Here is a 24,386-nt window from a genome sequence, read left to right on the forward strand (position 1 = left end):
CTTTCATCAAAATAAAAAACAATAAAGGTAGATTTTTAAAAAAAGCAAAACCCTCCAAGGACTCCCCATTGCCTTTACGATAAAAGATTAAAGATTCATTGCACAACCTACATGGTCCTTGGAGGCACCATATTGTCTCTCATCTCTGCTGTTACCTCTGCCAGAAATGCCTTCCCACATCCCTTTCTTTTTTACAGTCCAGTCAAGTATCTCCTCCAAGATATAATCTCCCCTGACCTGCTCCTGCCCCTGTACAGGGCACGTTGAATATTTCCTCCCTGCTGGCCCTACTCTCAAGTTGGTTTATCATTATTTATTTATGTGACTATCTACCCAAGTAGAGTACAGGCAGAGACTCTGTCTCATTCATCTTATATCCCCAATGACTGTATGTATAACACTTGTGGAATTGGTGAATGGATTTCATCAGGAGCTAACAGCCTTGCTTCATCATGCTACTTAGCCACAGAATGAGTATCTAAAATGCTTATACGTAAATTTGCAATTAGACATATCCTTGGCAAAAGAACTGACATTATCCTTCCTGGTGGGCAAGAACACGCAGACAACCAATTAGAAATGATAACTAATACTTACAGGGTGCTCACTATATGCATGCACTGTGCTAAGTGCTCACATGCCTTAACTCACTGAATCCTCATAACTGTGAGATAGGGACTGTATTATCATCCTCCTTTTATGGATGAGGAAACTGAGGCACAGGGAAGTGAAGTAAACTTTCCCAAGTTTATATAGCTGGTAAGCAGTAAGAGTCTAAACCCAGTCACTCTTGCTCCAAAACTTGAATGTTAACCACAACACTAGACTGCCTTATAGGAGAGAATAAACACAGGACTAGAAGAAAAGCTGTTGTAAATTCTCAAAGAACATTTTCCTCAAGCTGTGACAGATAGAAGAACTCTTTCCATTGTACTGGAGTAACACATATGATTAGACCAAAAGCTGACCAGTGACCTAAAGGGTTGCTGACTAGCTGAACCAATCAGATCCTCTCTAAGTGAGATTTGAACTCAAGACAGAAAGAAATAACAATTGGACTGAAGCTGGTAAGACAGAGAGAATAGAAGACATGAAGCAGTAGAAGGCACAAGTATGTAAAAGCCATGAAGTAGAAAATATTGAGTTATAATGATATTGAAGTCCTTGGATGGAGACTAACACACCTTCTGGTAAGAGAGCAAGATAATCCCACCTAGAGTTTGCTATGCCCTGAACAATCTTCCATTCCCTAACTTTGTTTCAAAGTTGGTAAACCTGGATATGCCGTGGTTCCTGTTCTGTGATGTAGAGGAAAGTGGAACTAATCAATTACATTATAACCCTCATGATCTCAGCTAACTGTAAAATAATAGAAGAGAGGTGAAGGCATAAAGGTGAGAAACGCAGGGAAAAAAATCAACTGTCAGGGTTTCACCAGCACCAGTTGAAGAAAAGGTGCTACTGACTGTGTTTTCTCAGAAAGAAAAAAACCTCTAGAGAGGATAAGATGGTTGAGCTCTTTTAGGTTGCAAGGAGGACAGAAACCTATGGAAACATGAGTGGTGAACATTTCTGACCGCACAGCCAGGCTTCACGGAAGAACAGGAACCACTCCTTTGAATATCTCTTTCCACATCTGTAAAATGGGAAGAGAGTAACTACTTGTTATGGACTGAATTTTGGCCCCCAAAAGTTTACATGTTGAAGCCTCAACCCCCAGTGGAAGGGTTTGGAGATAGGACCTTTAAGGGAGTAATTAAGGTTAAATGAAGTCAAGAGTGGGGCATCATTATAAGCATTGTCCTTATAAGAAGAGAAAAAGACACCAGAGCTCTCTCTCCAAGTACATGTAGAGGAAAGGCCATGTGAGGACACAGTGAGAAGGGGTCCCTCTGCAAGCCAGGAAGAAAGGCCTTACCTGCCTGGACCTTGATCTGGGACTTTGAACCGCCAGGACTATGAAAAAATAAATTTCTGTTGTTTAAGCCACCCAATCTGTGGTGTTCTGTTATGGCAGGCTGAGTTTACTCATACACTACCTAACAGGGTTGTGTGTAATAAAAATTAAATCAGAAAGTGTAAATGCATTAATAAAAGTACCATGTATTGTAAACTGGTGCAGCTGCTGTGGAAAACAGTGTGAAGATTCCTCAGAAAAATTAAAAATAGAACTAGCACATGATCCAGCTATTCCACTTCTGGAAATTTATCCAAAGAATATGAAAACACTAATTCCAAAAGATATTTGCACCCCTATGTTCATTACAGCATTATTTACAACAGCTAAGACATGGAAACAGCATAAGTGCCCATCAACAGATGAATGGATAAAGAAGATGTGGTATATGTATATAATGGAATATTAATCAGCCATAAAAAAGATGAAATCTTGCCATTTGCAACAACATGGATGGACTTTGAGGGTATTATGCTAAGTGAAATGTCTGTCAGAGAAAAACAAATACCATATGATCTCAATCATATGTGAAAGATTAAAAAAAAAACATAGATACAGAGAAGAGATTGGTTATTACCAGAGAGGAAGGGGGTGCCAGGTGGGTGAAAAGAGTAAAGGGGGCAATTTGTATGGTGACAGATGGAGACTAGACTTTTGGTGGTGAACACGATGTAGTGTATACAGAAATCGAAATATAATGAGGTACACCTGAAAGTTATATGATGTTATAAACCAATGTTACCTTAATTAAATAAAGAAAAGGTACCATGTATTGGGCACCTCCCTATGCCAGGGATCTCATAAACATTATCTCTAGTCCTCCAAAACTCACACTCTTTGCACCATCTCACACTTCTTGGTACATAGTTCATTTGTTGAATTTTGAATCTGAACATCATAGTCTTATCAACACCACATTTATAAGCCATAATTGTTTCTATGCATTTATTCATTCTGGCGTATTGAGTACTGACAACGTGCAGCTCCCTGCGCTATGGAGCATTATGTGTGGAGAAACATAAGAAAATGAAATGCAGTCTTCCACTTCAAGATTTTATGATCGAGTTAGAGTAAGACAAGTGTATTAATAAGTTACTTGTCCGTGTGACTAATCTTTGGAAAAACAATAACATAAAGTCGAGATTAAGCACAGGGACCCAGGGGCAAATGCTCTGCATCTGAATCCTGGCTCTATCATTTAGCTGTGTGATGGTGGTCAAGTTGTTTAACCTCTGAGGCTCTCTTCTCCTCTGCAAAAGAGGATAGCAATAGCACCCACCTCAATCAGTTATTGTAAAGATAAAGAGATAATATGCCTGAAATATATGCGGAGCTAAGTAAAGATTTAATCGAAGGTAAGCTATTGCTGTTATTGTTTATTGTTTGTTCCTTCATTCTCACTGTTTTCAGCTTCAAAGATTGACCTTTTTTGAAAGTGGTTTCTCTAATTCTAAGGCTACCTATCAGGAGCCCCGCTGAGAACTGGCTGCACCTACAACATACACAGCCATAAAGTGGGCAAGGGACAGACTAAGGCAATACACAGTAGAGTGTAAGCTCCTGGAGGCATATATTTTACACTTTGCCTTCATTAAATCTTAATACAATGCTACACAATGGAGGGAACCTAACAAATATCTGGTTGCTGTGAAGAAAAGAATGCAGGCTTAGAAGTCACATGGATCTGAGACCAGACTTGCCAAGATTTGAATCCAACTCTGCCATTTACTCAAAATGAGAACCTCAAGAACCAGTTGATAACATCAGAAAAGCTAATTAATTCACTATGGTTACCAGGAAAACAGGGCCTCTTTTCCAAAACAGAGCCAGATATATGAGCCAAGATGAAAAAGAAGGAAAATTTTCGTCATGCATCTCGTTTTCCAGAAGTGTTACATTTAAAAATATATCAATATTCAAACACCATGTGCTTTCTTGAATTTTAACTCTTACTTTGTTCTCTTTTTTTCTGCTTTTGGGTGGATACACAATTTTTTATTGCCATGATACAGCTTAGGACTCATAAGCACATCAGGCAAGCATATGTGTGGAATAAAATTTCCATGAAGAAGAGATTAGTCAAAAAGCATCGCTGGACATCAACCAAGTGGAAGGCTTTGCTGGGAAAAGAGAGTTTCAGCAAACTGTTATACTCAGCCACTGCCCACAAGGATTTGGTGATCTTTGGAGACAGAGTGCCCATACCCTTGATAAGACAAGAGGGGATGGGATAAGGGGCAAATGTGTAGGGCAGACAATATATTTTATAGGAATTGGGAAGAGAGAGAAGTCACAGAGGACTGGACCGTTCAGGCAAAACTTCAGAGAAGTGAGCTTGAGCTGGTTTCTGATGGCTGGGGAGGAGCAAGAAAAGAATAAGGAAACGCCAGGAAGTACGCGATTACGAGGAGAGGGAGTGAAATGCTTTAGGTGGAAGAAAAAGCTCCAGGCAGGAAATAATGAGACCAAGTTATAAAAAGAACCTAAATGTCAAGTTAAGAAATTTGGATTTTAGCCAGAGTAGCTGGAAAGCCACTGAATATTTTAAAGAAAAAAATATTACAAGGTGAAAGCAATTTATTTTTAGGGTTTAGTTTTTTTCAGTTTTCTTTATTTTGTTGAAAAGGAAATAAATTCACATAGTCTGAATTTAAAAGGTACAAAAGGGTACGTATTGAAAGGTCTCCCTCCCACTTCTGTCCTCTGCTGCCCATTTTTGTCCCTGGAAGCAAACCAATGTTACCAGTTTCCTCTATCTCCTTCCAGAGATATCTATGCATATGGAAGCAAAGACACACATTCCTCCCCACCTTTTTTGTAAATGGGATGCATACACACTTATTTCCTTGCGTTTGTCACTTAAAAATATAACAGAAATTATCTTGTGTGAATACATTATATTTCTCATTTCTTCTTTAAAAAATAGATGAATTGGTACAAAAGAACATAAGTTCAAATTCTCTCTACTTCTTTTACACTTTGCTGCCCAGTTCTTCTCCCTGGAGGCAACGCAATGTGTCTAGTTTCTTATATATCCTTCCAGACATATTCTAGACATATGGAAGCAAATTAACACAAACTCACACATCCTTCCCCTCTCTTTTAAAATAAACAAATGAGATGCATGCTATACACTATCTCACCCTTCTTTTTTATTTAAAAATATTTCTTAGAAACCCAAATTAGTCTTTATTTGAACTAATAGTATTGTGCCAATGTCAATATCCTGGTTTTGACAATGTATTGTGGTTATGTGTAATGTTATCATTGGGAGAAGCTGGGTGAAGAGAGAGTTCTTGGCACACGTGAACTCTGTGTACAATTTTTGGACCTTCTTGTGAGTCTTAAAGTATGTCAAAATAAAAAGTATTAAGAATATTTCTTAGTGATTCTTTCATATCAGTACATAAATAGCTTCCCTTTTTATAGATGCATAGTACTACTTTTAATAAGTAAAATATTTAATTTGTCCCGTATGAAAGCAAGATGTTTCAGATCTCCTTTAAATTCCTCAATATTAATACAGTGTCCATCTCTGTGTGCTCAGTCTTTGCCTCCGTGGTTAAGAGTGGTCTCTGTACCAAACTATGTAACCACCATAAAGATTCTAGCAGGAAATCAGTGGCTGGGAAGTCAGGAGCACCTGGTTCTCATCCTAGTCTGCTGCTCACTAATTGTTTGACATTGAGCAGGTCACTTAACCCTCTTGTCTTGGCTCTCTCATCTGTGACATTGGGATTACCTGCTCTAGTTACCTTTAAATTATGTTGAGGGTTAGATGAGATGACAGATGGGACACTACTTACTTAAGTTGAATCCACTGTGCAAATAAAAGGTTTGGCAAGTATAACTATCACCTTCAGCCTGTATCACAATCCTCCATCTGCAATCAGAAATAGTAGGAGTTATCTCATGCCAGATTCAATCGCAGTTTAAGGCATGTCAAAGAGAGCTGCACCCTGATCCATATTATTTTTCAATTAAAATAAAATGACTTTCTAGGCCCTACTGTTTTGGAATCCAGTCACTAATGACTGTCAGAAGGTGTGCCACACAGTAATAATGATAAATAAAACATTTGAATTTAATAGCCATTCCGCCTCACTTAAAAGGAAAGTTTAATAACCCATCCAACAGTTTGACTCCTCGGTAACAGTACATTTTGCAGGCAAATCATCCTGTTAGCGTATCAAGAAACAATTTTACTTAAAAAGCAGACATTCCAAAGGGGCCTCACTCAGGAGTGGTATTCAAAATATTGGCTTCCACCAATCAGAATGGCACCAAAGGGCACACCCACACTGGTTCAGCTGGGCTGGAAAGCAGAATGCAGGTTTTATTTTTTCCCAAAGGGAACTTCAAGTTGACTTTCTCCAAGAACAAGACAACTACAAAGCCAACACTTGCCTTTAAATTTTTTCAAACTAAACATTTTCTCCTCAGTATTCTATGGTGCAGAACTTGGAAAGATTCAAAGCCATTTTTCTAAGGAAATACTTGGCTCCTCCTGCAGAGTTGCGTGCTACACACAGCTTGCTCCAAGCGGGCGTCTGCTATCACAGTGAGAATAGCAGCCTGTTTAAATCTTCATGGCTGTTCATTGGACCTGCCTTTGGTGGTATTAACCAGGTAAATGGTTATGCCCTTGGATCCAGGAGTTCTACTTCTCAGAATTTGTCCTAAGAAAACGATGGACACATTGAGGGAGGTGTCAGTTCACTATGATCATCTTCACCGCCCTCCTCACCCGTAGAGATGTGTCCCCAGCAACTCCTTCCAGTGTAACCCACCATTGACCAAGTTGATTGGACAAAGCATAGATTCCCAATCTTAAAAAAGCCAATCAGAATCTTTCTCCCAGAATTTGGAATTGGGACAAAGAGATTCTACTTCGGTCAAAACCGGGCTCTTGAAAGATAGTGATATAATGTTGCAAGAGGAAAGAGAGCCATCTTCTCCCACCACCACTGCCTGAGTAAGAGAGGAAGCTGGTTGGCAATGGGAGAAAAATGAAGCACATCCTGAGGGAAGCATTCAGAAAAGGTTCATCTAGCTACTGAGTCCAGTCCTTTCCCAGAGCCCATTGCCTTTCCTCCCTCTATGCAACACCCACTCTATCATCACCAAAAGTTCGCCAATTGGCTAAAGATAACTTGAATTGGTTTCTTGCAACTAAGGAATATAACTAGAAAATAGCTTACCAAGATATTCATTGCAGCATGATTTGTGACTTGGAGGCAACCACAATGTTCAGGAGCAGAAGAATCATTTTTGATGTTGGCATACACAGGTGTGCAGCCTTTGAAAACACACGTTACACAGACCATGTAGCAAGAGGGTTAAAGAGTTGTTAACTCATACAAGGACAATGCAAAATTTTATAAGCACTTTGGTTTCGATTATATAAAAATGTGTTTAAATATATTCAATGGCTGGAAGAGAAGAGAAAACAGAAGCAAAAAAGGTAGAAGCGGAATTATGAGGTGGTGAATACCGGAAATTGAACATGGCATAGAGAATGGAAATGAAAGGAAGGATGTGAATGACCTATTAAAGGAAACATTGATGGGAAGGCAGCAGTTCAAACAGGCTACAAGATTTCAAGTTTGGGTGATTTGTGAGCATTTTGATGCTATTAACACAAATGGAAAAGGAAGGGATGGAAGGGGAAGAGAAAGGAAAGGAAAGGGAAAGGAATGTAACATCCCTGGAGCAAGGGCTGTGCTTTGTGGGAGAGTTAACATGGCTTTGTGAGACAGACTCACATTGGAATACACACCTAGAGATCTTCTGGTTTTCATTCTACAAGCGGAAAACCTGAGGTCCCCAGAGGAGAAGTGACCCATTCAAGGTCAATAGCTAAGACTTACCTGATGCAGTCCCTTAAAATTCAAGTCCAATGTACTTCTCATACACCATACTGTCCACTGTTTCATAAAAATAAACAGAAAATTTATTAAAGCCACAATATAATGAATTTGATATGTAAATCTTTTCTCAATGACCTATTAATAAATTAAGTCCTCATTTCACGGTCAAATTCTTCCCTGAGAAGCATTGCTGTTAAAGGATGTTGGATTCATAAGCGATTATGGAGGTTGACAAGTCACTCAGGTAACTGACCAAATAGCATTTTGGGATGGTTTCGTTTCTAAGAAAGATAGGTCAAGAGTTGGCAATGAGGGCAAGACATGCAAGTGAAAGTTCCTTCTGGCAGGAGACACTGTAGCATGGTGGAGTCAAACCGTCCAAGAGCAAACCTTAGCTTTGCAGCTCTCACAAGCGGTGTAAGTTCAGGTGAGTTCTTAGGTAGTACATAGTAAGTGCTCTATAAACGTCAGCCCTTATTATTAACCACCTGAAGTGCAAGACTATTTACCATGCCTGCTGGTTCCAGATCAAGGCATTAGAATGACATACAGTCATTTGGGACAAGCATGGAGGAGTCCAGCTAGGCAGACTAAGCCACACCAGGCCCTGGACATGCAGGTGGGTGAATAAACAGATCAGGTGAAATCTGAGCAACAGCTCACAATGGGTTTCCAAGAGAAAGTTCAAGGTTAAGTTTAAGGGGCAGGATGCCAGGATAGGAAATAATTGGAGAATACTGAGCTCAAACCTAGAAGAGAACTGAAGCAGGCCAAGAACGGTGATAGTTGAGGTGGGGAAGGGCATAATGGAAAACAAACAGTGCTCAAAAGCCATTCAGGACATAGGAAGAAACCTGGTTACCTAGTAATATGAAATGATATGTTGGAGTTAGGGTCTTAGAGATAACACTTATTAAAAACTGTGCAGGGTCTGAAATTTTACCCTACTTACAAGCTGTCTAAAATAGGTGTCTAAAACAGGAACCCCTTTCCCCCTCCTCTCTCTATTCCACTTCCTTGATTTTACTTACCTTCCTAACACGTGTAGACTTCCTATGATCCTACTGTCTATTTCTAGTGAAAATGATAAGGGAAAGGAACAAAAATATAAAAAGCTCTGCATTATCACATATACATTCCTCTCTCCTCTCAGGAATTTTGCGTGCTTGCTAGGGTAATATGTCTACCGGAAGGTAGAAGTTCCCCTTTCAGGATCCAGATGAAAACAGGAAAGTTGAAATTTGATGTCATCACAGACAGTAACCTTGGTTTTTTAAAAGAGATGATTGGCTCACCTCATCCTTTGGGAAGCTGTGGCCGGGTCAAGTCACAGAGGTTCACCATGGAAGACCCTCCGTATGCCCCTCCTAAGCCTGGGGTCTGGTGGAGAGCAGGGCTTTGCCACCATTCAAACTTCTGAAATAACAGTGACAGCAGAGGGCTAAGAAGCCAGCACGATTAATGTCTTACTAAATAACCATTACTTTATCTTCTAAAAGTAATACTACAGAGTAGCAAGCATGTGTAATCCCTCAGAAGAGAAAAATATTTTTTAAATTGCAGAAAATTTTATATGTCTTCCTCCCAGAGAGAATCCTTCTCTCATTGCCTTTTAAAAAGAACCAATTAATTAATAATATAAAACTCTTGCAAGGAGAAGGGTGCTCTCTCTATCTCTGGCCACATGAATCTGAACACCAAGCTAACATCTGCAGAGCAGCCTGTGCCCTTGGGAGCACATGGATGGAAAAGTCGATTTAATTGTTCCCTTCTTTGCTGTGGTGTAAGGGCCTTCTGTCAACTTGTATGATGCCTATGGTTTTTCCAGCAGAAAAAAACCCACTCATGCCCCAAGACTTTGCTGAGCCATTCCAAACTGTCGCATGTGAATGCATCTTGGGTGCCCCAGGACACCCCAGAACAGAATCAGGACTTTTTTTTTTTCTGAAGATTGGCACCTGAGCTAACAATTGCTGTCAATCCTATCCTTTCTTCTTCTTCTTTTTCCCCCCCAAAGCCCCCCAGTACATAGGTGTGTATTCTAGTTCTGAGTGCCTCCGGTTGTGCTATGTGGGATGCCACCTCAGCATGGCATGAGAAGCGGTGCCAGGTCTGCGCCCAGGATTTGAACCATGGAAACCCTGAGCCGCCGAAGCGGAGTGCGCAAACTCAACCATTTGGCCACGGCGCCAGCCCCAGAATCAGGACTTTTAATGCCCAAAGGGATGGAGCACTAATGCTTGACTTGAGTGGGACCAGGCGGTGGTCAAAGCCTCCCCTACTACATGTGGGAGTCACTTCTATGCCCTGTGGGCTGATTACAAACCCCTAGTTTAAAAATTAAATAGCCAAGTCATCTCGAAACCAATGCTGCAAAGAGGTGTGCCTTGCCGAAGCAGAGAGAGGAAAGCCAGCAGAAGAAAGACCCAGAGGTAATAACAGAATTCATCACAATTCAAATTCAGTTTGAATTCAAAGCAATCGCGTCAGATTCTGAGGTTCTTATCAAATAGGGAAGCTCATTTCCATCAGCATGGTGGGAAAATGGCTGCTGATAAGCAGTGAGAGCTGTTCACTCATTGTCATCTGCCTTCACTCAGTAACACACACACACAGAGAGACACGCACAAATAAGGCATGATGACTCTAAGTACCCCACCCTCACCCCCTTGGGAGTAGGAGAGAATAGTGCTAGTGTCAGTGTTAGGAAGTAGCTAAAACACTGAGAGGAATGTGTAGGAACCCCCGAGTATCAATTAGTGAGACTTTCCCCATGACCAGGTTACCCAACAAGCTTGGAGGCCATGGGGTAGGGTAGATTTTGGGATAAAAAATTCCATGAAAACTAAAATGTAATTCTTACTTTCCTAGAGGATAAGAAAACTCTAAACAAGAGTAAATAATCTTGAGAGGGACAAAAACTTTTACTGGAGAAAGTGTAAAAGGGTGGTAGTGTTTTTTGAAATATATTGTGTTTTCCTCTTTTTTGTTTCTCCATACATTCATTTATTCATCAAAAAAATAGTTATTAAGTGCCTGCTATGTGTCAGACATCACTTAAGGACCAGGAGATACAACAATAAGAAAGATAGGCAAAGTTTCTGCCTTCATAGACTTTATATTCTAGTAGAGAAGGCAGTCAGTAATAGAGATAGCAGAAATACTTAGCTGGTGCTTTCTATGTATCAGGTCCTCTTCTAAACCCTTTCCATGCAGTAACTCATTTTTGTCTTTATCACAACCTATACAGTAGATACTCCTATTATTCTCCATTTTACAAATAAGGAAACTGAGGCATAGGCAAGCTAAGTAATTTGTCCAAGTATGCACAGCTACTAAGTAACAGAACAAAGATCTGAAGCCAGGAAGTTGAATTCTAGAGTCCATGTTTTTAATTGACATAGATTCATATAGATATGGGTATGAGTTGAGTATGGGCATGGAAATAGTGATAGAGATAGAGACAGAGACAGAGATAGAGACAGAGACAGAGATAGAGATAGAGGCAGAGATAGAGATAGAGACAGAGATAGAGATAGAGACAGAGACAGAGATAGAGACAGAGACAAAGACAGAGATAGAGACAGAGACAGAGTTAGAGAAGGCTATAACTATCCACTTTCCCAGAGGACAGAAGATTTCTAAGTAAATAACATTGAAAGGAACTTAAGATTTTACTACAGGAAGCCAGCTGAGAGAAAGATGGATGAATAGATAGATAAGTGCTATAAACAAAGCAAGATAAAGAGATAGAAAGCAATGGGGACAGTGGGGAGCTTTTTTCGGATACAGTAGCCAGGGCAGGTGACATTGGAGTTTTCCAGAGCAGATTCCCAAGGCCTGCCAAAACCAAGAGCAAGAGTAATCGTGAGTGACCAGCCAGGTCCCAGGTTTCAGAAGCAAACCCCAGAGAAGACCCAGACCTGGGAACAGTTGCATCTCCCTGGCCACTGTCCGAGGGCAGCCCTGGCTGCAGCAAAGACCGGTTGGAAGACAGAAGATTAGCGTCAGCCTGTCTCCCATCCAGTGCCGTAAGCACCTCCCTACCTACATTCATCAGATCCCATGGAGAGAAGGGAAGGGGAGCAGACATCCGAAAGACTGGGCCTTGTTCAAAAATAGACTGAAAGTTTACCTCAAAGCCCTCTTTAAACTATTGAATCTGAATCAGTTTACTTGACTTGACTAAAATGTAAAGCCCCGTAGGCATCTTGCGCCCTATCTAGCAGAACACGGGGTCTTAAGGGAGTGCAGATCAGTAATGGAAAAAAATAGAGAACGTCTCTGCTCTCAATACAGCATTTGTGAGCTGCTGCCCCAAGGGAAGGCTACATTTGGCACGGAGAAGAGAAAGGATGCAGGATGGTAGCAAGAGAAGCTAACCAGGTCCTGCTGCTCTCCTTCAAGGTGGAATCGTCACGGTCACAGACGTTTAGTCTTGTCAAGGGTCAGGAACGAAATACATGTTATGTACACCTCTAGAGAGGACAAAAGGATCAGTCATTATTTCGTTATAATATTTCTAAAGCTTAAAGCATGATTTAGGAGGATGCCATCCGTGGCATTGCTGCACTCACTCAGCACAAATTTGGATGGGCCTGGCAGCTATCTGCAGGCTTCCAAATGCGGGTCGTACAGGTGCGTTCATCAGAAAGGACAATGCAATCAAGTGGCTTCACATATTTATCATCCTCTCCATGAAGGGCCTTTATTAGCAACCGCCGGCATGAGGTCCAGGCAGCCCGGGTTTTATGTACAGAGATTAAGCAGTCACAATCCCTACCCTCTCAAAATAGAAACATGGCCGTGTAGATTTGAACAATCATGTAATATACAATGGAACAGAGCTCGCCCGCAGTTACTCTCTGTCCCACATGCCCACGGTGAGGTTTTCTCGTGTCTGCTCAGGAATTCTGTGCACACTGTTCTCACCACCTGAAACTCCATTCAGATTAAAGCAGAAACATGGATCATGCTGTTGGGCTACATTCTTTTAGAACCGAAAAGTGGGGAAATTGCTTTCCTTGTGCCAAAGGAAGAGGCTCACACTGCTGGATACCTAGACAATTTCCATAATTCTGACACTTCTTTTCTACAAAAGCACCCCACTTTTGTTCAGGATGGTAATGTGCCCAGCTTTTTTTTTTTTTTTTTTTAAATGCATTTTCCAGTATGATTTACAGCTAGAGGATAGCATGTGACACAGTTCTGGCCAATGAGATATAAGCAGAAATCACCAAATGGGGCTTCCTGGAAAGCACTTTTTAAAAGAGCTGCCTCAGACGGCATTTGCTTTCACATTTCCCCCTTCCCAGTCTTCTTGCCTGGAATGCAGATGAGATGCTGGATGTGCAGCAGCCATCTTATGAACACAAGGAGTCAATCAGAAGGGCTAAAACTGCATTTTAAGGATGACTGAATGGAAAGATAGGATGCAACTGGGTCCCTTTGCACAAGTTCTGAATTGTTATGAGGAAAATAAAATCACTATTTAGTTAAGCCCTATGTATTTATTTAGTATATGCAGCTAACTACAATCCCTGATTGATTCCAAGAATTATACAGGTGAGGCTGTCTGAGTTAGAGGGCCATTGTGATTGGAGCTCACTTTTTGACAGAATTTTCTTCCTTTTGAGCACTCATAGCTGTCTGAGGAATTTGGAGCAATGTTAACACAGGGGAATTTTGCTCCAGTTCAATCATGAGCATTTAACAATCATTTGGTGAGGATCTAAGACATGCCAGACACAGTGCTGGGGGCTGTGGGTACCAGTCTTTGCTCTCATAGCACTGTTGTTCTATTCAGGGGAGAGGAATAATAAACAAGCAAACAAGGAAAGGAGGATAAAGTGCAGTGAAGAAAAAAGCAGAGCAAGGGAGAGAGGCCTGCTGGGGAAGATGAAGACACTGGCCCTTTTACAAGGTGGTCAGACAGGGCCTCACTTCTGGGTGATGTATTAGTCAGCTGGGACTGGCATAACCAAATACCCCAGACTGGGTGACTTACGCAACAGAAACTTATTTTATTACAGTTCTGGAGGGTCAAAGCCCAAAATCAAAGTGGCAGCAGGGTCGGTTTCTGGTGAGGCCTCTCTTCCTGGCTTGTAGACAGTACCTTCTCACTGTGTCCTCACATGGCCTTGCCTCTGTTCGTATGCAGAGAGAGAGAGAGAGATCTCTGGCATCTATTTCTCTTCTTAGAAGGACACCAGTCCTGTCAGATTAGGGCCCCATCCTTAGGACCTTGTTTAACCTTAATTATCTCCTTAAAGTCCCTTTCTCCAAATACAGTCACATTGGGGGTCTGGGCTTCAACATATGAATTTTAGAGGAACACAGTTCAGCCATAACAAATGGCTTATGAACAGACACTTGAAGGAAGAGTCGGTGAAAGCCTCAATGAAACCTGGAGAAAGAGCATTTCAGGCAGAGGAAGAGCAAGTGCTAAGGCCCTGCAGCAGGAGTATGTTTGGTATGTTGGACGGGTAGAGAGAAGCCAGTGTAGCTGGAGCCAATGAGGAGGGGGAGTGTGCCAGGGAGTAGGACAGAGGAGAGATGGAGGCTGCATCACAGATAGCCTTGTAAGCCACTGAAAAGACTTTGCCTTTACACTGAGAGAAAGGAGAGGCCACTTGAGAGTTCTGAGCAGAGGAGCAATATGATCTTGCTCATGTTTTAAAGAGCTCTTGCTGGCTGTTGCATGGAGAATGGACTGTAAGTGCAAAGACGGAAGCAAAACATCAGTTAAAGGCTGTTAGAATAATCAGGAGAGAGATAATGGAGCCCTGGGCTAGGGTGGTTAAGTGGTCAGATTTGGGATTTAGAGGTAGAGCTGATGGGATTTGCTGCTGATTGATGGAAGTAAGGTGTAAGAGAAGGAGAAGAGGGGCCAGCCTGGTGGCACAGCAGTTAAGTTTGCATGTTCTGCTTTGGCAGCGTGGGGTCTGCCAGTTTGGATCCTGGGTGCAAACCTATGCACCATTTGTCAAACCATACTGTGGCAGGTGTCCAGCACATAAAGTAGAGGAAGATGGGCATGGATGTTAGCTCAGGGCCAGTCTTCCTAAGCAAAAAAGAGGAGGATTGGCACAGTTAGCTCAGGGCTAATCTTCCTCAAAAGAAAAAAGAGAAGGAAAGGAATCTGGGTTGCCTCCAAGGTTTTTGCCATAGGCATTTGAAGGATGAAATCGCTATTTACTGAAGTGGGGTTTATGGTGGGAAGACCAATTTTGAGGGGTGAAAATCAAGAGGTCAGTTTCGGATAAGTCAGTTTCAAGATGCCTTTTGGAAACCCAAGTGCAAACGTTGAGCAGGCAGTTAGATATATGAGACTGCAAGTCATATGGGAACAGTTTAGGCCTGCAACAGAAATTTAAGAGTGATAGAGTAAAAACAGCATTTAAAACTGTACCTCTAGACGAAGTCATTGCCTAGATAGGAGTGGGTCAAAGACAGTTGAGATCTGAGGACTGAGGCCTGGAGAAGAACTCCACAGAGTAAAGGTGGGCAAATGAAAAGGATCCCGTAATATAGACTGAGAAGAAGCAGCCTGGAGGTTGAAGAAAAACCAAGAAAGAGTGGTGAACCAGAAGCCAAATGAGAAGTATTTCAACAAGGAAAGGGTGATTACACTTGCAACTGACAGGACAACCAAGGTGAAAACTAAAATCACTGTGGACCCTGAAAAGAGCTGTTTCCATGCAGTGATGGATCGGTTATTAGTTATCTATTGCTGCATAACAAATTACCCCAAACTTATCAGTTTAAAACAATAAATGTATTATCTCACAGCTTCAGTGGGTCAGGAATCTGGGTGTGCCTTAGCTAGTGCCTCTGGCTCGTGGTCTCCCACAAGGCTGCAGTCAAGGTGTCGGCTGGGGCTGGAGTCTTCTCAAGGCTTGATGCAGGAAGACTCAAGCTTGTTCATGTGACTATTGGCAGTGCTCAGATCCTCGTTGGCTATTGGCCTGTGCCACCCATTCCTTTCCAAGTGGGTCTCTCCATAGGGTAGCTCACAACAGATCAGCCTGCTTTCGTTAGAGCAAGGAATCTAAGAGGAGAAGGCAAGAGAGAGCAGCCCAAGACGGTAGCTACAGTTCTTTATAACATAATCCCTGAAGTGGCACCCCATCAGTTTTTTAATAGGCTTTATTTTCTAGAGCAGTGTTAGCTTCACAGAAAAATTGAGCAGAAAGTAGAGTGAGTTCCCACATTCTCACTACACACACAGCCTCCCCCACTACCAACATTTCCCACCAGTGTGGAACATTTGTTACAAATGTGAACCAACATCGACACATCATTATCAACCAAAGTCCATAGTTTTTATTAGAGTTCACTCTGTGTTGCACATTGTATGGGTTTTGACAAATGTATAATAACGTGTATCTTCCCTTATAATACCACACACAGTATTTTCACAGCCCTAAAAATCCCCTGTGCTCCAGCCGTTCATCCTCCCTCCTTGCAAACCTTTGGCAACCATTGATCTTTTTACTGTTCCCTAGTTTTGCCTTTTCCAAAGTGTCGTATAGCTGGAATCATACAGTAGGTAAACTTTTTAGATTGGCTTCTTTCACTTAGTAACATGCATTTAAGTTTCCTCCATGTCTTTTCATGGCTTGGTAGCTTATTTCTTTTTAGCGTGGAATAATATTCCATCATCTAGATGTACCATAGTTTATCCATTCAGCTATTGAAGGACATCATTGCTTATAAGCTTTGGCAATTATGAATGAAGCTACAATAAACATCTGTGTGCAGGTTTTTGTGTGGACACAAGTTTTCAACTCTTTTGGGTAAACACCAAGGAGCATGATTGCTGGATCATATGGTAAGAGAATGTTTAGCTTTGTAAGGAACTGACAAACTGTCTTCCAAAGTGGCTGTACCATTTTGCATCCCCACCCACAGTGAATGAGAGTTTTTTTGTTCTACATCCTCATCAGCATTTGATGTTGTCAGTTTTTAGAATTTAGCCATTCTGATAGATGTATAACAGTATCTCATTGTTGTTTTACTTTGTAATGCCCTAATGACATATTTGTGGAGAATCTTCTCATGTGCCATCTCATCACTTTTGCTCTATTCTATTCACTAGAAGAAATTCACTAGGCCCAGCCCACACTCAAGGGGAGGGAATTACCTAAAGGCATGAATAACAAGAGATGGGGCCATTGGGAACCATCTCAGAGGCTGCCCAACATGATCAGATTTAGAAGAGAATGAAGGAGAGGAATTAGAGACAAATACAGAAAACGCTTTTGAGGCGTTTTGCTGTAAAGAGAAACAAAGAAATGAGGGGTTAGTTGCAAAAGGATATAGAGTTAAAGAATGTTCTTATTCTATTTGTTTTGCAAGAAACTAGATCACTCTTATCAATAAAGGTGATATGTATTTGATATATTGAATATGTAACTAAATAGAATTCTATTTTATACCCTTATTTACATATTTCCTAGAAGCATTGTGAACATCATGCTCAGGCTTGTTATGGGGATATTTTTAATTCTTTTTTTTTTTTGGAGGAAGATTAGCCCTGAGCTAACTATTGCCAGTTCTCCTCTTTTTTGCTGAGGAAGCCTGGCCCTGAGCTAACATCCGTGCCCATCTTCCTCTACTTTATATGTGGGACGCCTACCACAGCATGGCTTGCCAAGCAGTGCCATGTCTGCACCTGGGATCCGAACTGGCGAACCCTGGGCCACCGAAGCGAACCTGAGAACTTAACCACTGCGCTACGGGGCCGGCCCCATGTTGTCGGGATTTTTTTAGTAGTCTATTTTGTATGCATGTGGGGCTCAGAAGCAAGCACATCTGTGTCCTAAGGCTTCCAGGACACTTACCTGTATGCCCTCTAATTACTGAAATCAGCCACACAGTCTTACTTAGGCAGATGAAACCAATAGGCCTCAGCGAGGACACACATTCTCTATTGGCTGGAAAACAAGCCCACAGACACTTGGAAAAGGCAGCCTGCTGGGCAGAGACCTGCAAGTGGCAAACGGCCCAATGACACCAATTACAATGTTCCCTGACTAGAGTGATCATTTAAATCATAAATAATGTCTGCAGTTGCTTTATCTTCTGACTCTACAACAACACAATAAAATGTGCAGTAAACACAGAGACAAAAGTAAATGAATGGGCCAATTAATTTGCAAAAGCAAATGTCCTAGATCTGCGTCTGATGTAAGTCCACTGAAAACAAATCTTTTTTGAAGAAGAAGATTAGCCCTGAGCTAACTACTGCCAATTCTCCTCTTTTTTGCTTAGGAAGACTGGCCCTGAGCTAACATCTGTGCCCATCTTCCTCTGCTTTATACATGGGACGCCTACCACGGCATGGCGTTTGCCAAGCGGTGCCATGTCCGGATCCGGGATCCCAACCGGCAAACCCTAGGCCACCGAGAAGCAGAATGTGTGAACTTAACCGCTGCACCACTGGGCCGGCCCCTGAAAACAAATCTTAATATGTTCTGAGAATAAAGATCAGGCAACTGCAGGGCTTGGGGAGGGTGATAAATAATGTGCTTTCTTCCCCTTAGCCCTTCAGAATCCACCCAGATGTAAGACACAGGATAGAAATTAAAGTGTTAGTTTTATTACTGATAAGACCATATCTTCAGAGCTGAGTCTGTTCTACTCCTCTAGAGTACTCCTCTAGTCTGTTCTACCCCAGTCTAGACCTTGGGTCACCCTTGCCTTATACTGATCCTGAGCAGTGAGGGAGGAAAAAGAATGAGAATCCTCACAGCTTACAGCCTTCCAATATATTCCCTCTTCTTTGAGAAAGATGAGCCATTGGATGTCACCTGCCGTAACATACGTGGGGGCCGAAAATTTGGAGTAGAATGCAGGATGACGTTATTGCAGGGTTAACGAGAAACACTATCGTTCATTTGGTTTGGACCATCGAAAAAGTACAAAGATAAAGGTAGTAACACTTACATTGTACCCAATTGACTGTACACTGAACCAAGAAAACCCTCAATGGCTTCCAGGTGGTCCCTTCTCACCCTCTGTCTCCCTCTTTCTTCAGAGAAAATAAGAATCCTAGCCTGTTCCATTGAGAACAGGGGACAGGAGGAGGATGGAAGTCAACAAGCCTACCCCAGTTTGCGTGCTGTCAAAACTCATGTTAACACAGGACTTTATTCAAATTCCTTCCTCTTCTGGAAAGGAATGAGGAGAGGCTCAGGGCATTCATTATCCAGCAGAAGTTCCTCCACGGAGACACATGGGGCCGGGGTGGGTGGGTGGAAGGCTCCACCCACTCCTGCAGCAGCAAAACTAGCCAGAGAAGTGCCCCACATCTCCCGACGCCCCAGGATGCCTGCTCTGTAAGTAGTTCATCATATGTATGAAAGGCATGCCAAATATGCACCAAGAAAGAAAATCCAGCAGGTTTTATCAAGTACTTACAGTACACCAAGCCCAAGGCCATGTACTGGGAATGCAGAGATTAATTCACACTCAAGGTGATCCGGGAAAGCTACAGCCTAGGCTAAGATGCGCCCCACCCCCCCACCCCCCACCACTATGAGATCTGAAGAGTTTTAGTGTATGAATACTCAACTACTTTGGGAGACAAATGGTGAATCTCTTTACCTGGAGTCAGTTCCCCTAATCCAAATATATTCCAGGCACTATGCTGAATTCTGGGGATCCAGTAGAGAAGAAAACAAAGTCCTCATAGAGCTTACTTTCCACCATCGTGACAGCTGTTTTTGGACAACACCCTGAGGCATCTCTATTCCACCAGAGAAGATTCTGGATGATCTATAATCTGGATGATCTATAATCTACTCTATGATTCTTTTTTAACTCTCTTGGCCTATTTGGTTTTTCCCTCTCCTGTATCTGACATGCCGTCAGCTCCCTGCTGGTAATGCTGCACTCAGCCTTCCTACTCCCTCCTCCAGGAAGCCCTTCCTGACCCCATAGCCCGCGGGCTCAGTGGCTTTGTGCTGTGCCCTTGGCGCACTGTGTGGGCTTCTGTCAGCAAGTGAACCTCCCTTTAGATTCTTTGAGGGCAGGGGCAGTTTCTCATTCAACTTTGCACCCCCAGCACGGATCACAGTGGCCGACACAAAGTCAGCACTCAACAAATATCGGTTGCACTAAACTGTCCCTCCAACCAAAATGATCTCAAGTACTCCAGTTTCTGGGAAGCCCCAAATCTCAAAATTCCAAAGACAGATTAAGGATAAAACTAAATATAAGAGCAAGGCTGGGGACTGCGGGTCCTGTCTAGCAGCACTTCTGTGGCTTGCAGACCACCCTGGGCGAAGCCACGGGATACTTGGGGTGGGGACGGGCAGGCAGAGATACCTAACATTATGTGAGTGCCAGGAGCTTCATCGAAGCTGCAGCAAGGTAAGCGGACACCACACTCAGGCAGGTGTTTGGGGCAGATGGCCCGGAACCGCAGGCTCCGAGGGCCGAGGCCGGGGCTGGGTGCCGGGGCCGCCGCCCGCCCGCTTTCCCCAGGCCGCCGGCAGGGGGCGCGCGAGGGCCTCGGGGCGCCGCCGGAGGGGCGGGCGCAGGGCCGGCGGGGCGGGCGCCGGGCCGGAAGGGGAGCTCGAGCAACTTTTGGGTTGGCTGCGGCCGGGTGCTGACGGCCGGGGCCCCTTTTAAACTTGGTCTCCCCGGCGCCCTCCCCTTTCGGCCGCGGCGCGCGACTCGGTAAGTGGCTTCCGACAGGCTCGACGCTGCAGCGGGCCACGTGGCCTGAGGTCTCTCCGGTGGCACTTACTTAGCTCAGCCCTCCTTGTCCCCGTGCCCGCCGCGTCCAGGCGGCCGGGACCCGGGTTCGACGTCAGCTCGGCGCCCCCTCGGGAGAGGCCGTCCCAGCCCCGGGGAAGGAGCACCCGGGAAGCCCTGTGAGGGACGTCCTCGGGGTGCCAGGGGCCCTTCCCGGGAAGCACCCTCGTGGCCCGGGCTCCCGGAACCTCTCGTGCCTGTGGCTCGGACGCTTAAAGGATCTCGGCCACAGGGAGCTTCAAGCTCCTTTTTTAGTGTGAAAAGATAACATTTCGAGAATCAAACTGACCAGGGGCGGAGGCGCCCAGGCCGGGACGGTGTCCGGGTTCTTGGCGCCTTGGGGGCTCCGGCCTGTGCAGTGGTTCTGCTGACGCGGACACAGGCCGTTTAGGAAGTGCGTGAGACCGTGGATCTGAAACGCTTTAAGTTTCCGCAAGATCAGTATAATTCCGGAGTTAGCAACAAACGGAGGTAATTTCGCCCACTCAGCCACTCCTCCGCCACAAATGCCTTTCAGTTGCCACTTTGCACGGTGGGTGGGCTTCCAAGGTCTGCGGGTGAGTCTTGCGGGAGTGGGTAACTGCTGTGAGCTTTAATGAAGGAGCCTGCAATTTCTCCCCCAGATTCACCTTTTCGGGAGTGGCCAGTGCCTTACGCACCACAGGACCCTCATCCAACATTTTGTGTTCTTTACCGGTACACATTGCTGTACAAATGGTTATTCTCCGAATTTAGTAAAATTTTTAAAAATCTAAAGTGAGTGAATGAAGGAATCATTGTAGCTGTCATAGGTACCACATATTGCGGGGTTTACGTGTTCTCAGGTTGTGAAAGACCCTTTTACTGATTAGGAAACCAAATAGGCTATCAATTTCATCATACTTTTATAGAGGAAAATGTAGTGTTGCAGGCTGTGTTCTAGGCACCCTTTTCCCAGCCATATATATGGGCCCAAAGCACATGGACGCTTTTCTCTGCCCCGAATACCTCCATCTGATCAATAGCACTGCAACACGGAAATGCCCGCTCTGTTTCACGATCGCTTTAGGTGTTGGGGATTCCCGTGGAGCCAAACTAAACAATTCTATCCGAGAGAGCCAGGCAGCTGACAGGGAAGCAGCTTGAGCCAGGATCTATTTGAGGATTATGGAAACTGAGCAAGTGCTGAGGACCGTTCTCAATTTCTGGGCTCGGCCTCTGGGTAAACAAGTTTCAGGCTTCCTTTGGTTTTTAACTGTTAAAGGTTTGTTTCAGTTCTTCCTAGGTAAATAATGTTGCCAGAGTTTTGTTTTCTCTAACATTGATGCTATTCCATGCTTAATGTAACAAAGAAACAAAGTTGGAAAGATTGTGACTGCTGACATTCTAGTAAATGGATTCCCAGAATGTAGAAATTTAATTCACTATACATTTTACTCCTGGCTGGAAATTACAGGTGATTTCCCAATGTCAGGAAATTTGGAGAATGTAGCTTTTTTACAGGAATTCTATTCAGAGGTAGCTTTTTATGCATTCATCAAAGGTAGCTAGTAGATAGGCACAATAAAAACCACTCCTTACACACACAAAAAAGCAACATAAAAAATCACATAATATCCTTAACATTGTTCTTTTCTCTTATCTGCCAGGTTCAGTGCAGTTACAAGATGCTGATGAAATTAAGGTATGGACCAAATGGAAAGAATTTGGCTTGAGTTATTAAGTAGTTGAACTGAAAGTCTTGGCCAAGGATGAGAACTCTAATCTGATTGGATATGCTTCTGCTCTGATGGGTTAAAGGATTTACCTGAGGCCAACTTGATAGGAAGACATTTATTAAATGCAGTCACGTGTCGTTCCCCCCCACCACCACCCCCCATGTTTTAAATTTAAAAAAAGGAAAAAGGGGCTGGTCCCGTGGCCAAGTGGTTAAGTTCGTGCCCTCTGCTTCAGCGGCCCAGGGTTTCGCTGGTTCGGATCCTGGGTGCTGACATGGCACTACTTGTCAGGCCATGCTGAGGCAGCGTCCCACATGCCACAGCTAGAAGGATGCACAACTAAAAGTATACAACTATGTACTAGGGGGATGATTGGCAACAGTTGTTAGCTCACGTGCCACTCTTTAAAAAAAAAAGCCTCCAGAAAATAGGTAATATTTTATTATGCCAAAGAAAAGGTTATTTTAAAAAGATGGATTTTTAAGTGATTTGACATTTACTATTTCAAAATGTTTATCTTTTCCTCTGGTGGCTATTTTGGTAAATTAAAGTCTTTTGAGAAGCTTTGGGGAGTTTGAGTCTTATGGAAAGCTGAGGTAAATTGTTAGCATTACAAAGTTAGGATTTTGAGTAAAAAAATTGTTTTTCATTAGGAACGTTACTGTATCTGAGTTGACAATGTGTATTAGTACATTGGGGAATTCTGTTTACATGTCTACAGAACTTTTCTAACACATATTAGAACTTTTCTAATAAATGGTCTAGAAACCACTGTGTTTCTCTTAATAGTATATCTTTTATTTAGTAATTTCTGATCTAATTACATCTGTGATACTTCTTTTACAGGGCTGGTGCTTGAGAGGCAGAATTGTGGTGCTCGAAAGAAGCTTTTCAAGTAAAGTATTTGAACATGTGGCGATTGGTATATACAGAATAGAGGGGTTTTTTTGTTCCTTTCATGGCTGTAGCGGAGGTGAATGTTGAGAAGGGACGTGGCAAGTGTCTGTAGGAATATACATCTGCCCCATAGAGAATTTCCAGAGAATTCAATTCCATTATTTAAAGTAGTTTTTCTATCAACCAACCCGAGCGTGGAGTGTGACACAATAACCAGACTAGCTCTTCTACAACTATCTTAAGACAACTTTGTCAACTGTGAATTAATTTACAAAGGTTATTTTGAAATCCTATTCTTTTGACTATTCTAAAGATTATATGTTCTTTCGTGGTGTACATACTTAAATATTACTGTTGAGGCATATATAAGGCAATGTTGGCTTAATTCTGCTTGAGATCTCAGCACTGGGCAGAATATCCTGCATATGTGTAGTAAAACGTGAAGCTGCCTTCATTTTGTTGGTATACTAAAGAAAACTTTTTCAACGTGTTTTTTTGAAAACTTAGCTCTATATGCTTATAAATTTTTCCATAGTAGATCATTTAAGTCATTAAATCTGACACTTTGACAGAAAACAAATCAGTGGGTTCCTAGGGATCAGGGAGGGATTGGTTGCAAAGGGGCATAAGGGAGTTTGGGGGTAAATGTTTACATCTAGGTTATAGTGGTGATTGCACTTGTCAAATTTAGGGGTGAACTTTACTGAGTGTAAATTATATTTTAATAAACATGACTTTAAAAACTTAACCCTTTCTGGCATCTTAATGACATTTCCAGTGAATCTATGGGAAGACAGTCTTGGGTCAGCACTTAAGTGATTTGCTGAGATGTTAAAAGTGGCAAAAACAAAAATCCCTTTGGGGTGTAAGTCACATAAGTGACTTGTGCACACAATAAATACCTGAAAAATGGGACCAAAGGGTATGTGTTGCCTCACCCATCACGGATATAAAATTTCTCTTTATGGATATTTCAGGTAACAATGTATTCCTCATTGTCTTCTCAACAGCTGCCTTTTAAATCTCCTCTGTGGTATGGCACTTTTCCTTCAATTTCTTGACGATCTATTCTAGTGGCCACATGTAGCAGAAAACGGAGTGTGAAAATTCTGTTATCATGTACCCTGTATCTTTGTTAGTACTACTTTGGGTTCCTTGCAGCCTTGCATTTTCACACTGACAATTTTCCATTCCAAGAAA

At 42.7% G+C, this 24,386-nt stretch overlaps 1 long non-coding RNA gene and 1 other non-coding gene across 2 annotated transcripts; both read left to right on the top strand.

The window, feature by feature from the left end:
* Positions 1-20,459: 20,459 nt before the first annotated feature.
* LOC124243938 (uncharacterized) lies at positions 20,460-23,820 on the top strand. Its single transcript, XR_006889810.1, has 3 exons — positions 20,460-20,514; positions 22,221-22,255; positions 23,136-23,820. It is a non-coding gene; the product is annotated as an uncharacterized LOC124243938 (long non-coding RNA).
* On the top strand, positions 22,314-22,387 carry LOC124244322 (small nucleolar RNA SNORD93). The gene has a single exon (XR_006889966.1). It is a non-coding gene; the product is annotated as a small nucleolar RNA SNORD93 (small nucleolar RNA).
* Positions 23,821-24,386: the final 566 nt, after the last annotated feature.

The sequence above is a fragment of the Equus quagga genome, chromosome 8 (genome assembly GCF_021613505.1).
Source record: "Equus quagga isolate Etosha38 chromosome 8, UCLA_HA_Equagga_1.0, whole genome shotgun sequence".
NCBI lineage: Eukaryota > Metazoa > Chordata > Mammalia > Perissodactyla > Equidae > Equus > Equus quagga.